The following is a 15,989-nucleotide window of genomic DNA, read 5'->3' as shown; positions in this document are numbered from 1 at the left end:
CAATTATAGCCCATTGAGTCAGTGATTATCCAAAATCGTCAACACGAGTAGGATTTTTTCTCCGCGGGCTAAAGCCCTCGTGAATTAACCCTTACTCGAGTTTCAATTTCGGATTATCAACTCCTCAGTGGGCCATAATTGTCTAATAATGATAAAATGTGTTAATTTAACGTGCGAATATTTATTGATACTTACTTTTGCATGATTCATCTAGAAATTTGGTGCCTGCAGGGCATGGTGAATGCACATCATTACTGTGGAATAAATTTATATTAAACTATTGAAATATATATATATAGAGATAGATATATATATAAACGCTTAAAAAGTGTACACCACAACAGCAATAACAAAAAGGAACTATAAAATGTAATTATTTATAAATATTTTGGATAACAGATATTCTTCTTCATCGGTATGATTGTGATGTTAAATGAATCATGTATCAGTCTACTTAGATTAAACTATAACAATCTTGAAATTCATACAATAAAAAAGTCAAACCGAACATCGGGTAAGACGCTTGCACAATTCTAAAAATGTGTTAAACACGACATAGGTTATATTGCTAATTACAACAGAGAGTTCAAATATATGCTTTAAAGAAAAAATAATAATGTGCGATATGAACTAGCACAATTCTAAAACTTTAACGGTGACGACAGTTATGATGTTACAAGAACTATTGCGTCAATAGGAATTCCAAATAAACAGCACTGAACGATCTTAATTTGTAAATATTTCAAATTTGACAACAGTAGAGTAGTTACAACAGAGTCTGCTTATCTAAACATTGCAAACAAACGGCCGTTAAAATATAACAATAAATTTTGACTAAGGTTAAGTAGTTGAACGTGGCTTGGTACTTTTACATCCCTCAAACATTTAAGCAATTTAAATTGGTATATTCAACAAATCTATTTTAGAGAGATGTAAGGTAAAGAAAAAGAAACAGAGACTGTAATAATAAGTAATATAACCTAAATGTGAAGCACTGCACAAAGTCGGACTTCATCTTTTCATTTATTCCATTTGGTACCAAAGTTGTTAATTTTCTTTCCCTAATGAGTCTATCCTCCCTAGACCAAGCAGAGTTGTGTTCAATGATTGTAATGGTCAGTCGATTGAGATCTGTCTTCGTGTGGCCAGGGGATCTCAAATGTCGACTGAGAGGGAGGTCTGGCTTTCATTGGTAGTTGCTACGATGTCCGTTCATTCGTTTGTGAAACGGCTGTTCTGACTCGCTAACATACTATTTACCACATTTAAACTGTAGGAGATACATTACATTTGTAGTCTTGCAATTAACATGGCAAATTATGGTGTATTTTGTACCAGTGGAGTGACTGTTAAAAGTCTGGGTATCCAGTATTTGTTTGCAAGTCAGACATCGTTTGTTTCCGCAACCCTTGCAAAAGCCCACAGACGAATAGTCTGCTTGAGAGGATAAATCAGCTCTCACTAGCAAGTCTTTAAGGCTTTTGGGCCTACGCAAAGCCAGTTCAGGTGGCTCGGGAAAGATCTGGGATAGTTTAGGATGTTTTTCGATTTCTTTCCAATTTTCGCGGAGTAGGTGAGACAAGTTGTCAAATATTGGATGGTAAGTCAACACAAAAGGCACCCTCATGTTGACCTTTTTGTCTTTATATTGTAAAAGTTCATCTCAGCTGATGTTAGCACGAGAAAAACCTTTATCAATGTCTTTTCTTTTGTAGCCCCGATGTTTTAGGTGACCGCGAAGTTCTTGTAGTCGTTTTTTTTGTAATATCGTTGGTGGAGCAAATCCTTTTTATTCGTATGGCCTGGCTGTAGGGAATTCTCTTGGTGCAATGTTTAGGGTGACAACTCAAAGGAGATAGATATTGATGTTTGTCTGTGGGCTTGCAATACAGCTCTGAAAATGTGTTTCCATCCCTCACTTGCGTTGTAGTGTCAATAAATGTGATCTTAGAGTCATAGATTTCATATGTGAATTTTATTGAGGGTTTTAAAATAGCATGTTGAATGAACAAATTTAGTTCTTGTTCAGTATTTATATGTGTATCCATGGCAACATTCACTATTTATGTATGATACAACATTGCAAAAAGGGGGGTGAAAATGTCACATATCCCCCCAAATTTAGATCCAACTAGAATTCCAATGCCTTTGAGTGATATCTTTTTAGAAACTGTTGACATTGATCTTCTTATGATCAAATAAAAAAATCGGTGTCTTTCGCATCATTTTTCGTAAAATTTAATCGCAAAGTTCCTGCGTCAAAAAGTTGGAAAAAAACATTACAATAATTCCCTGACCAATGGTTGGTATGGATATGCAAATACAGACTGTCATACAGAAAACAGCCTGAATTTTGGTCTTCAATGCTCTTCTACTTCGTACTTTATTTGGCCTTTTTAACTTTTTTGGATTCGAGCGTCACTGATGAGTCTTTTGTATGACAAAAATCTGTATAATTTGTATAATTCGATGACAGCCATAGCGGGGGTAGGAGGTAGAGGACAGGGTGGACCATTGACTTGCCGCTCCGAAAACTTATCTTTGGCCAATACGAGAACCTCACGGCTGAACTTTGTGCTAAAACTCCAACATGATCGAAGAACTGATACATGTATTTAGTCGAAAGATTACGAATAAAACGACCTGGTAACGAAAGACCAATCAATAATATAATACAACAAAATAAAAAAGTCATCGATTTACTGCTATGAAGAAATAATAAATCCCAACCTTAACTAGAAATGACTGACAGTTTAGAAATGTGTCGATTCGTTCTGTTCCGTATCAGACTGTTCGTACTAACCCTTTAATTACTTAAAGAACCGCTGTTCATCTGCAGTGCATACGCATCAAAACTTGTCGTGGCGTATAACACGGTGTCAGTTCAAAATTGTACCGTATCGTACCATAAAAATCCGTGTCACTCATGTGGCAAATGACCCCTGTCCTACTTAATCCGTGGAAGATAGTCCAAGCCCATAGTCATAGTTGATCCTGTACATTACACTTCCATACAACCATACAACACACAGGCACTTGTCTCAGAAAAAAAATTTCCTATATACCTTAATATAACACTTGTCTCAGAAAAGAATTTTCCTATATACTTTAATATAACACTTGTCTCAGAAAAAATTTTACTATATACCTTAATATAACACTTGTCTCAGAATTTTTTTTTCCTATATATACCTTAATATAACACAAGGTACTTAACTAATTGTTTTGAAAAATGACACCCAGTCCCGAATTCCCGTTATTTTTCGATGTCAAATATACTTGCTGTAGCCCATATAAAGCCTGTTCTGTAATGAAAAAGTGATATGCTGATAAAACTGACCTGAACTGTGTTGAGATGTGGTGTTATGCATCATAGTTAATGGCAATACTCAGCAAGATCTGTCTTAATTACAATAATTGATAAATTAAAACAATTACCACTTACCTGAAGATATTTTTGCTTTGAATCGAGAGGAATTTTCTTATTCTACTACGGACATTTACCAAAGGAAACTTGCTATAAATAAATCTAAGTCAGACAGCAAAAAATGTTCTTTTCTAGATCAAAATTTTACAGTCTCATACGAATGTACAAGAATTTCTTCCTTATTTTTATTTTTTACTTTTTGAACGTTGATGTACCTTATGTCCTCGATTTCTTACTGTGTGCATATTTTACTTTTAATTCTGTGCAATACTTCTTTACCACAAAAAAACATTTACTAAATTCTCCTATATATACAAAATTTGTCTAGAAAGTTTGGCTGTTCTATTTAAAAACGGAATACCACACCCTGCCATTTATGGTAATGTTGCTTGTAAAGCCCTTAAACTTAGATACGATCCATGTAATCACATTAATCATTTGAACAAACTTATAAAGGTATTCAAATTATCTTTAAATATTTTTTCGGAACTAACATTGATTTTGTTTTTGGTACATAGAAAAAACCTGAAATCATATTGTTTAATATGTACAGATATCACTACTAATGATCCTACGTTAATTTGTATGTATGGGTCTTTTATAGCTGACTATACTTAACACACTTTAAACGAGACAATCAACGGATAGTTAATGTTCAAATAATAATAATGGAAAAACAAATATGTTCCAACAATCGACAACATCTGAATTATAGACTCCTGACTCGGGACATACAGAATGAGTCGGGGTTGTCAAATATTTCTACACTTGAGACATTTTCATGGTCAGTTGTTCCTATAGTCTGGGATCACATTTTTTTTAAACATCAAACATCAAGAAATTTTTCGAGTCCTCATAGAAGATTTTGCAGATCTCATTGAAAATGAAAGATACAGATATGTGTTTGTATACATGTAGTCTCAGATCTTTTGAGAAACAGATTCCAGCACAGAAAATGTGCAATACAATATTTCTCCAGTCTTGACAGTTGCATTTTTAATCTTTAAAGAGCTCGTCAAATTCGACTGAAGTTTTAGAATACATTTTTTCATATTTCAGTATTACATACATAGCAATTATAAAAAAACATATGTTGCAAATTTTCCTGTGTACAACACCAACAACTTTATAAGATTTTCATAAAATCTAATGAAATAAACTCGTCATAGATATCAGGATTGAAATGTTGGATTAACGCCTGACTCGCGTTTCCTCTAAAAAAGACTCATCAGTGACGCTCGAATAAAAAAATGTTAAAAAGGCCAAATAAAGTACGAAAATATGTCATACGCATATTCCTTATAAATAAATGCGTTGCTGTAAAAAAAAATACAAAAAAAAACTATACATTTAGACGCTGGCAACAACAATTGTTGGCCAAATACATAGTTTTAAGAACTCCTTTCTCATTGTTTCCATTATGTCAAATTGATGAAAATTGAATTTCAGCAAAAAAGACAGTCTACAAAAATAGTTTTGTTTTGCATTTCGCGTTTATTCTCATTTGAATATTTATACTTGTTGAATTCTTATGAATGATATCGAAAAAAGTAATAAGTGCACTGTAAAATAAATTCAAATGCTATTTAAAAATATTAAAGTTACCGAATCAATGTCTTTATTAGTCACCAAGACGAGTGAATCTTTAAATTGTGAATCATGACAATAACAAAATAAGGAAACTGTTTATATATAACTACCAAATGTGCAAAACCTTACCTGAAAAGTAAGCCAAATGAAATCGGTATCCAAATATATACACCAAGGTTTAGTATCATTTTAAATTTTGCAATATCAATTTCATATTTTGACCTGAATGAGGAAGTCATTGTTTTAGTCATAGTTAAAAACAAAGACCATAATAATATATACAGGAAATTTAGTGCTGTCATACGTGTAATAAACTGATGACAACCTTGAGGATAACGAGAATAATTTACCTTTAAGAGCAAAACAAATATAAATTGACTGATTGTTTGTATTTAAAGAGACTTCTCAGAAGATTAATGTGTTGCTTTGTCTTTGTTCATTTAACAATGAAACATTGTGGATTGTGTACCCTTATGTTGTTTTAATGCTTAACATATTGAAACTTTGTAAAAAAATCTACAGCCTTTTTCTTTTATTCTCATATTTGGCAATTCGGTGCTTGATAGATAGAATATTATTGCATACAGGGCTAGCAATGATTCCTTACAACAAGTTTATAAAGTGATATATTGTTTTAATTTTTGTTTTTAAATATGAAATATTCAAGTACAACTTTAGGGTGTGGTCGACCTTAGTGACTCAGTACAAGGTTCTTTTTTGGAATTTATAAGTTGTTTTAGACTTTTTGTAAACAATGAACGCCAATATATCATAAAAAAAAGAAGTGAATAAGCTATGCTTAAAATTTTATAACAAAAATCTCTGTATTAAAGTCTCTGAATTATCTCTGAATTATCTTGGTTTGCCCGAAAATTCCCTATTTCTATTAAATGCAATAAAAAAATAGATATTTATGCTTTGCAAGTTTTTTTTACCTCGGTATACTTTACAAATTATTATTATTATTATTATTATTATTATTATTATTATTATTATTATTATTATTATTATTATTATTATTATTATTATTAAATAATATTATTATTATTATTATTATAATCATTAGTAGTAGTAGTAGTAGTAGTAGTAGTAGTAGTAGTAGTAGTAGTAGTAGTAGTAGTAGTAGTAGTAATGTAGTAGTAGTAGTAGTAGTAGTAGTATTATTATTATTATTATTATTATTATTATTATTATTATTATTATTATTATTATTATTATTATTATTATTATTAATTATTATTATCATTATTATTCATATAGAATTTTATGATTTATGAATGGACAATTCATGTATTTCATAAGAAGACATACGAGAAATCATATTTATTTGCTAAAAAAAATTGACGTGGTGGATCCGAGTCACATAGTCACAAAGATGGATGCATGCGATAGCCTAAACGCATTGCTTAAAATAGAAAATACTTTAATTGTTGATAAGGACTGTCCTATTTGTGTGAATTTAATGAAGTGTTTGTAGACAGAAGGGTTATTTCTAATCATAACCTTACCTCAAACAGTGCTTTAGAATCCGTAACGAGGGTTCTTCGATTTTCTATTGGTATATCTATTATTAATTTATAATGTCTTTGTGGGCAATACTAACTATATCAATCAGGAAACAATAAATCTAAAACACATTCTAGTAGACACATTACACAATATGAGAAGTTCCTGCATTTATATCGTCGCTACAGTATGATTTGACCAGTGTGAACAACGTTCTTCAATAACGCTATAATAGTTGCATATGTATCTATAATAATTCAGTTCAAAAAGCAAACAGCAATTGAAAAGTTAAATTTACTACATATAACGAACCTGAAGACTGATTAACAGATTAATATATTCGGTTCTGAGAGTAGAATAGAGCATGGGAATGAAGAATATGTCACGGAGAGAACAACCCGACCAAAAAGCAGATAACAGTCGAAAGCCACTGAGAATGTTTACATAAAGATCTGCTGTGTTCAACTTTAAATACGCAGTGAGATACTTAAAGCTTCCAGTTTAAAACGGAGACAGAAGATACCGACAGATATTCCATCAAGTTTGTCTAGGTCTTTTGTGAATTATGTGAATACTTTGTATAATTCAATCAACTGAGTTTTGCACGACATTTTACTACGAAAGCCTTGTTTAAAAAAATATAGAATTTTGTGGAGATCTGATATTTCATGATATACATTGCTAGTATATGTTCCATAAGTTTGCAGCAAATACATGTTAGAGATTTTGGTCGATAGTTATCTGCCTTGTGTCCCTCTCCTTCCTTAAAACCTGTGCTTATATTGACATTCCTCCAGTCAGACGGTACTCCGCCGCTAGTTCTTTGATTTCTCTTGGTTTTAGATGTCATGGTCCTGATGCTATATTTAAGTTACGTCCTCTACAAAATGGTATTGACCTGGCATATGACAATGAGATTTAAATTCATCTGGACTATATATTTGCTTGTAGGAGAATGCAAATTGAAGCTATTTGTTCAAGATGATTGATTGGTCTACAGCATGGGAAAGTTGTACTCCATCACCATAGATTGGTGCCATTCAACTGATATTAATATGAATAAGATGATGTGGTATGAGTGGCAGTGGTGAGACAACTCTCCATCTAATTCACAAAGTATAAAAAGTTGTCAAAAGTACTTTAATGTTTTATATATGTCCATAAGCGTTTCGTGTTATTGTATTGGTATGTTTCTTCTTTAAATAATACTATGTCTATTTTTTTTTTATTCCAATATGAACGACGGAGTACTGACGTTGAATTTTGATGTGTTTTTGTATCTGCTGATGTTTTTTTTTCTTTTTTTTTTCTTCTTTTTTTGCTTTCTTTTGTATAATCTGTCACGGCGGCGTATTTATTTACGTATATTTAGTTAGTTTTCATTCTGTCTTGCTTTTTCTTGAGGGATATAAACTGTTACACTTTGGGTTAGATGGACCATTTGTTAATGTTTCTTGAAATAGTGGTTGTTAGTTTTTTTAATGACGTTAATGAAATTCTCTTGTGAAAAAAGACATAAAAATTTTGGATTCACCGTCCTCAAATAAAAAGTATTTTTATTCATCGACTTGATTTTTTTGGGAGTTTTTTTATATGGATGTTACAAGTAAAGCCTGTTTTTAATAATAACCAGAGTTTCACTGTTGTTCTTCTGTTTGCGGCTAAATATTTGATCTTTTCATTAGTTTCAATCATTTCCTATTTGAAGGTTTCCCAGTTTCCTTTTTTGTATAAGGGGATTTTCTTGTTTTTTTTCTTGTTTTTTGTTTTTGTTTCCCCGGTAATGGCTTAGTGTCTATACCCCTGTAAACTATATCGTGTTTTGAAACCTCAGTTATTCTTTTAGTGCGCGTGACGCGTGTTGGGCTGTTTGTTTAATTGTTTAGTCCAAATGGAAATGAGAATCAGTAACCATAATAACATTTGAATGTTACATTGATGAAGGGATACTTTGTTTTCATATGTAATCATGTTTTCTACATCTTCAGTTCCTTTTAATAATAAGGCCAAAATTTTCCAATGTATTAAAGAAAATATTGCAGATGGAGGAAGTACAGCATGAATTTTCTCTACATAAAATCTGTTTTTCCTATTGTAGAATTTCAATAAAGGTATGTCTGTCCAATGGAAGACAGCTGACTGGCATTGTTTAAACACAGCTTCCGTTCGTACATAATCTTCCAGATATTCACTCGTGTCTTTTTTTTTTGTCATAGCGCTGACACAGTTGCAAAAGAAGACCATTCTTTAGTTCTGTCCATACTGACTGTTGTTCTTCCTAAAATGTATTGTCAACAATATTACAGTTGTGAAGCTTAATGCAATGATTTTCTAACATTTTTTCTGACCAAATTGCTTACGACAAGTCCAACATGCATCAGTGTACCAGGGCCAATATTTGTGATGTACATGCCTTTTTGAATTTGTATAACGACTTAGACATACCGGGCAGAGTCTTGTTTTACTCATTTTCCTGATACTGCATTTAATCCTTGTATCTTCCTCTAATCTTTCAGGAATTTCACCATAATCAAGTTCATCATCCATACTGAAAATTAAATTATCAAAACATGTAAATATGTACATTATAATCATATTTACACTATTTCAAATATCAACTGTACATAATCGTGAAGTAGGACGGCAATTGTCTTTTCCACCTACCATTTTGTCAACTTATGGACCCGCTATCTGTACCTAGTCAGGAATATGACAGTTCTTTTCCATTCGTTTTTTATGTGTTTTGTCATTTGATATTGCCATGTGATTATGGACTTTCCGATTAGATTTTCCTCTGAGTTCAGTATTTTTGTGATTTAACTTAATGTACATGTATCACGATTTGTTTTATATTGGTCGGGTGACACCGAATTTTGACTCAAGTCATAGACCAATATTGTATCTAAATTCTGAAGGACATCAACTAACAAATGAAGATCTTTAAGAATTAAACGTTCATGTTTTTCAATCGGTTGTCAGTGAATCTGACACAAAGAAGGCATCATAGTTGTCTCATTGGCAATCATACCACATCATCTTTTTTTTTATATCATCCTTATTAAAACATTAAGTCAGAGTTTCTGACATAGATTTCAAACAATTTTGATTATTTTGATTCTCATCACTAAATAATGTATCAAATATATCAAGATATAAATCTTCCAGATCCATATTGTTGATTTGTTCCAAATTAATTCTCGACCCCTACAAGAATATCATTTCTTAAAGAGGGACGAAAGATACCAAAAGGACAGTCAAACTCATAAATCAAAAATAAACTGACAACGCCTGGCTAAAAATGAAAGACAAACAGACAAACAATAGAACACATGACACAACATAGAAAATGATAACCAACACGAACCCCACCAAAAGCTAGGGGTGACTCATGTACTCCGGAAGGGTAAGCAGATTCTGCTCGACATGTGGCACCCGTCGTGTTGCTTATGTTATAAAAATCCGGCAAATAGTCTTATTCGGTAGAACACATTCATGAAAAGGAAGGGGATTGTAGTTACGACGTAAGGAACATATCCGATATCATTTGATTAACCGTCATTCCATAACGGTCAACCAACTCGTGATGGCGAATTTACGAAGATGTGATTTCAACTTCACCATTTGGACCTCTTGGTTTAATAGCTTCCTTGTGAGCAGCAACCCTCTATCAATAAAATTATGATAGGAAATGTAAGCACGGGAATATCGCATCAATTGGATGATATATACCCAGAAATGGAAAGTTCACAATTGGAAAGCTGAAATCATCTCTTTTGTCGTGAAGTTTTATTTTCAACCGACCCTCATTGTCAATTTCTAGATTTTCAAGATATGAGGCCGACTTACCTGTATCTGTTTTATCCTTTATCTTTGTTCGGTGGGATAGATGCATTCAACATAGTCACCAAATTTTGAATTATTTAGTGAAAGAACGTCATCTATATAGCGGAAAGCAGAGTTAAAGAATATTGCTAACTTCATATCTTTCTTCCTAAGAAGTTCCTGTATGAAGTCAGCCTCGTAATAATAAAGAAACAAATCGGCAAGAAGGGGGGCACAATTGGTTTTCATTGGAATGTTGACAGTCTGTTGAAAAAAACGTCCTCCGAACGTAACAAATATGTTGTCAAACAAAAAATCAAGCATCTTGGTAATGTCAGTTTCAGAGAATTTTCAGATTGAATCAGAGTGATCCTTTACACAGTAGAATTTATCCCTTCCTCAGACAAGATACTTGTATCTACGTTGGTCATTCTTTTTTATGAAACAAAGAAATACCGACTCTTTCAATTTCAATTTGTCTTTTAGTTTGGAATGTGGAATACTTGTGTAAAGTGTAGAAAAGTCAAAAGTTTTAATACTACTACAAGATGAAAGAGAGTTAGTTTGTATGTACTCTAAAAGATCTTTGGATTTTTAAGTATCCACAACTGATTCACGCCACCTCCAGAATAGGCAGTTTCACAATAACATTGAAGCCCGTCTTTGATTGCTGATAAAATGGATGTCAATAATTTAGAAAGAGGTTTTGTAGAGCACTTGGAATATCCAGCAGTATACCGTTGTTTGTAAGGACACTTGTGTAGTTTAGGTATCCAATACAGTAATGGAAGATCCAGTTCTTCATCTTTGGTTGAAATTCCAAAGGAACATAGAACAGACCTATTATTATCCAGGATTTCCTCTTTGGTATGTGTCGTGAGGGTATATGCTGAGTTTCCAGGTAAAGTGTAAATACCTAATTCGTTTATCAAGCAGCTAATGTAATGAGTGTTACACACAAAAACGATGTTGTTTGGGGCTTTATCTGCGGGGACAACAACATATTTGTCATGGAGGTAGGATGAGTGTTTTGCAACCGTTGGGTCTTTAGAGATTGACGTGGCATGGGCATTGATAGACCTATTCAGTTTCTTAATTCTGATTCTAAGTTTCTCTAACCATAGAGGTATTTCTCTGTCAATGCACAGTTTGATAATTGGTATTTTGGACCATCAATGCTCTTCAACTTTGAACTTGTTTGACTTTCTTATTTTTATGATCTGAGCGTCACTGATGAGTTTGATAATTGGTATTTTGGACCACCAATGCTCTTCAACTTTGAACTTGTTTGACTTTCTTATTTTTATGATCTGAGCGTCACTGGTGAGTCTTATATACGAAACGCTTATCACCAGCCAAGTAGTCAGCACATCGGTGTTGACATGCATGAATATCAATTATATGGTCATTTTTATAAATTTACTGTTTGCCAAAATATGGATTATTCGAAATACTAAAGATTTTATCATCCCAGGCATAGATAACCTAAGTCGTATTTGGCACAATATTTTGGTATTTTGGAACATCAATGCTCTTCAACTTTGTACTTGTTTGGCTTTCTATTTTTCTTTTTAATCTGAGCGTCAATTATAAGTCTTATCTAGACGAAACGAGCGTCTGGCGTAATAAATGACAAGCCTGATACCTTTGATAAGTATTGAGTGTATCGTGATGCACGACTTCCGTTTTTTTTTTTGTCATAGCGCTGACACAGTTGCAAAAGAAGACCATTCATTAGTTCTGTCCATACTGACTGTTGTTCTTACTAAAATATATTGTCAACAATATTACAGTTGTGAAGCTCAAGGCAATGATTTTCTAACATGTTTTTCTGACCAAATTGCTGATGACAAGACAGTCCAACATGCATTAGTGTATAATCCTTATATCTTCCTCAAATCTTTCAGGAATTTCACCATAATCAAGTTCATCATCCATACTGAAAATTAAATTATCAAAACATGTAAATATGTACCTTATAATGATATTTACACTATTTCAAATATCTACTGTACATAATCATGCAAGTAGGACGGCAATTGTCTTTTCCGCCTACCATTTTGTCCACTTATGGACCCGCTATCTTATGTACATGTATCACGATTTTTATTATATTGGGTGGGTGACACCGAGTTTTGACTCAAGTCATAGACCAATATTGTATCTAAATTCCGAAGGACATCAACTAACAAATGAAGATCTTTAAGAGCTATACGTTCATTTTTTTAATCGGTTGTCAGTGAATCTGACACAAAGAAGGCATCATCCTTATCAAAACAGTAAGTCAAAGTTTCTGACAAATAAAAGAGTTCAAACCATTTTGATTATTTTGATTCTAATCACTAAATAATGTATCAAATATATCAAGATATAAATCTTCCAGATCAATATTGGTTTTTTTTTATCCAAATTAATTCCCGACCCTTACAAGAATATCATTTCTAAGTTGTTTCTCTTACCATAGAGGTATTTCTCTGTCAATGCACAGTTTGATATTTTGGTATGTTGGGCCATCAATATTCTTCAACTTTGAACTTGTTTGGCTCTTTAATTTTTATGATCTGAGCGTCACTGATGAGTCTTATAACGAAACGCGCGTCTGGCGTATTAAATTATAAGCCTGGTACCTTTGTTAACTTTTTTCACCCCTGGGTCGATACCACTGCTGGTGGACATTTCGTCCCCGAGGGTATCACAAGCCCAGTAGTCATCGGTGTTGACATGAAAATCAATAATCTGGTCATTTTTATAAACTTACTGTTTGTCAAAATATGGATTATCCGAAATACTAAAGATTTTTATCATCCCAGGCTTTGTACTTGTTTGGCTTTCTATTTTTCTTTTTAATCTGAACGTCACTGATAAGTCTTAGCTAGACGAAACGAGCGTCTGGCGTATTAAATTATAAGCCTGATACCTTTGATAAGTATTGAGTGTATAGTGATGCACGACTTCCTCTCTTTTCCTGTCTTTAATCTTTGGTAATACTGGAGACAGACTTTACTTTAATAACCACATATGGACCTCTCCGTGGAGCTTTTAATTTCGGAGATATCTCTACTTTCCTGGCTGTATCTAATTTTAATTCAATATCTTTAATACAATATTTTCTGAAGTTAAGATTTTTAAATCGTTATCTTGTTTTTCACCTTTCTGTTCGGATTGAAGATTCTCTCTGGCGATAGTATCAGCGTCCTCTAAAGAATTACTTATTTTTTTTAACATACTTACAAAAATCTTGATCCAAAAAACGTTCTTTTATTACCCCTTGAACCAGATCAATAAGTTGACGAACCTCTCGTCCACAAACCATGAAATTTGATGTAAAACCAGTTTGTCATTTCCCTGTTGCTGTGATAGCATCTGCTGACTGTTGCAGGTGTATATCCCATCTGTTTAAAGTCTTCTTCAAGCATTCTCACTACTTGACCACTGGAGGCAGGATGATATGTCGATGTTCTTGTCTTGGAACCTGTAAGAGAATCCCCCCACCTTAGTGGCAATATACCAACTTCACCTGCATATGGGATATATATTTGCCAACTTATTCGATATTCAAGAGCTTGCAGCTCCTACTCCGACTTTGTTAAAAGTCATCAGTGTCTGAGTAGAAAGTTGATGAACCAGGGCTATGTCAAAGAAAGTATCGTCCTTTTTTCTAAAAAAAAATCATTGGAAGGTACCAAGACCTTGTTGACAATTATTCCGTATCAACTTTACAAATAATACATGATGGTTTTGATGTATAGATTCTGCGTACTGCTGTTGTTTATCATCTTAACAACGTGTTATATTGTTCTTTCATTTGTCTTTGTTTTATTATTAATATTACTTTTACTGTTTGATTGTTTTATGTGATATCCATTTAACTTGGGTAGGTACTGAAACATCCCGTCAATGTGTTTGTATTATCATTAATGTTTTGCTGCTGTGTTTTATATATGCGACTTTTTGTGCTTCTTTGGTTCTTAAAACGTGACTCTGTACTTTAAAAGATCCCGTCAGTATGATATTGTTCTATCATATGTCATTATGATATATTTCTATTATGAATTTAAAAATACGTTGAACCACAAACGTCAAAATTATTCAATCGCGTAGTGGAATGAACTATTTGCGGATTCTTATAAATTTTGATGATTGGATTCTTATAAATTCTATATAACTTTTGGACTATTTTAAATCTCGGTCTATTTCTGAAATTAATTCTTACATACTTTTATTTTTTTAACCCTGTATGCTAGCATTGCCCATGTGAAATTTTAAAGGCACTGGCTACGATTACATGGAAATGTAACAATAATAAAACTATTATTGTTACGTCAAAGACTAATTGCCGGAATGCAAAGTTGGGTAAGGAACCGATTAATTACGAATGTAACAATAATTATTGAGGCTACGGTTACATTGTGTTATTGTTACATGAAAAACAGCAAATGTACGCTAGATTTATTAAATTTAAATCTATAGTTGTGTTGCTTAATATTATTCTTTCAGTCCCCATATGTACTTGTAATAATGATAAATAATAAATATTATTATCATCAGTCAACATGCAAATGGTGTTTAAATAGTTTTACGTTTTAATGGTTTTGATGTTCTTAAAGGTACTACTTCAAATTAGTAGTGCCAAAGGCGAAAAATATAGTTCAATGGTTTGTTGTTGAGAACTCAGGCTGAGAAAAGTGTGCACTTTTTTTCAAAAGCATTTAACTGCAAGCCTACTCTTATTACTGTCATTATACTTTGACCAAGGGATGAAGAGATTCCTTTTACCAATTCTGTTTTGGATGAAAAATTTAAAACTTGGGATGCGTTTGAAATGAAACTGAAACAATATCAAGAAATTTCATACAGCTATAGATACAATCGCAGCTCTAAAAAAATGATACATCAAAAGCAAAGTTTGCTAACTACTAAGTTAGATACTGAAATCTGAGATAATAAAACCTAAAATCCGTAATGGACGGCAATCTATTTATATTGAAAGACGACATGAAACTACACCTCATGATTCTAACCAAAATATTGGATGAGAATATCAACATTGCTAGAGTAAAAAAAGTATTTCTCACCAGAAGCATTGCAACATTAAAGATTGCCTTATCTTCTAAAAGGAATATCGCAGAATGAAATTGCACGCTATGCAATACAGACGTTCACAATGTGGCATCACTGGTGTGTGATGGCTGCTTGGAGTGGATTCATAAAAAATGTGTCGGACTTAAACATGCTCCAAAACCACTTACTGGATGCCTCCTAGATATGTAGTTGCAAATAAAAAAAATAAAGAAATTGTATGTAATAATTGTATATATTGTAAATATAAAATAAATGTCTTCAACTTTTATCATTTAATACATATTGCAAGTCCCATCGTACATTGTTGTTTTTCATGTAACAATAACGCTATGTAACCGTAGCCTCAATAGTTATTGTTACATTCGTAATTAATCAGGTCCTTACCCAACCTTGCATTCCGGCATTCAGTCTCCAATGTAACAATAATATTTTTATTATTGTTACATTTCCATGTAACCGTAGCCAGTGCCAATTTTAAAATTGTTTGTATATACCTTGAACGACAAATATATGTGACGTCAGACACGTGAATCAATGAATGTGGTTGTAGATAGATGTTTTT

The sequence above is a fragment of the Mytilus edulis genome, chromosome 3 (genome assembly GCF_963676685.1).
Source record: "Mytilus edulis chromosome 3, xbMytEdul2.2, whole genome shotgun sequence".
Taxonomy (NCBI): Eukaryota; Metazoa; Mollusca; class Bivalvia; order Mytilida; family Mytilidae; genus Mytilus; species Mytilus edulis.
This window is presented reverse-complemented; position numbering follows the sequence as displayed.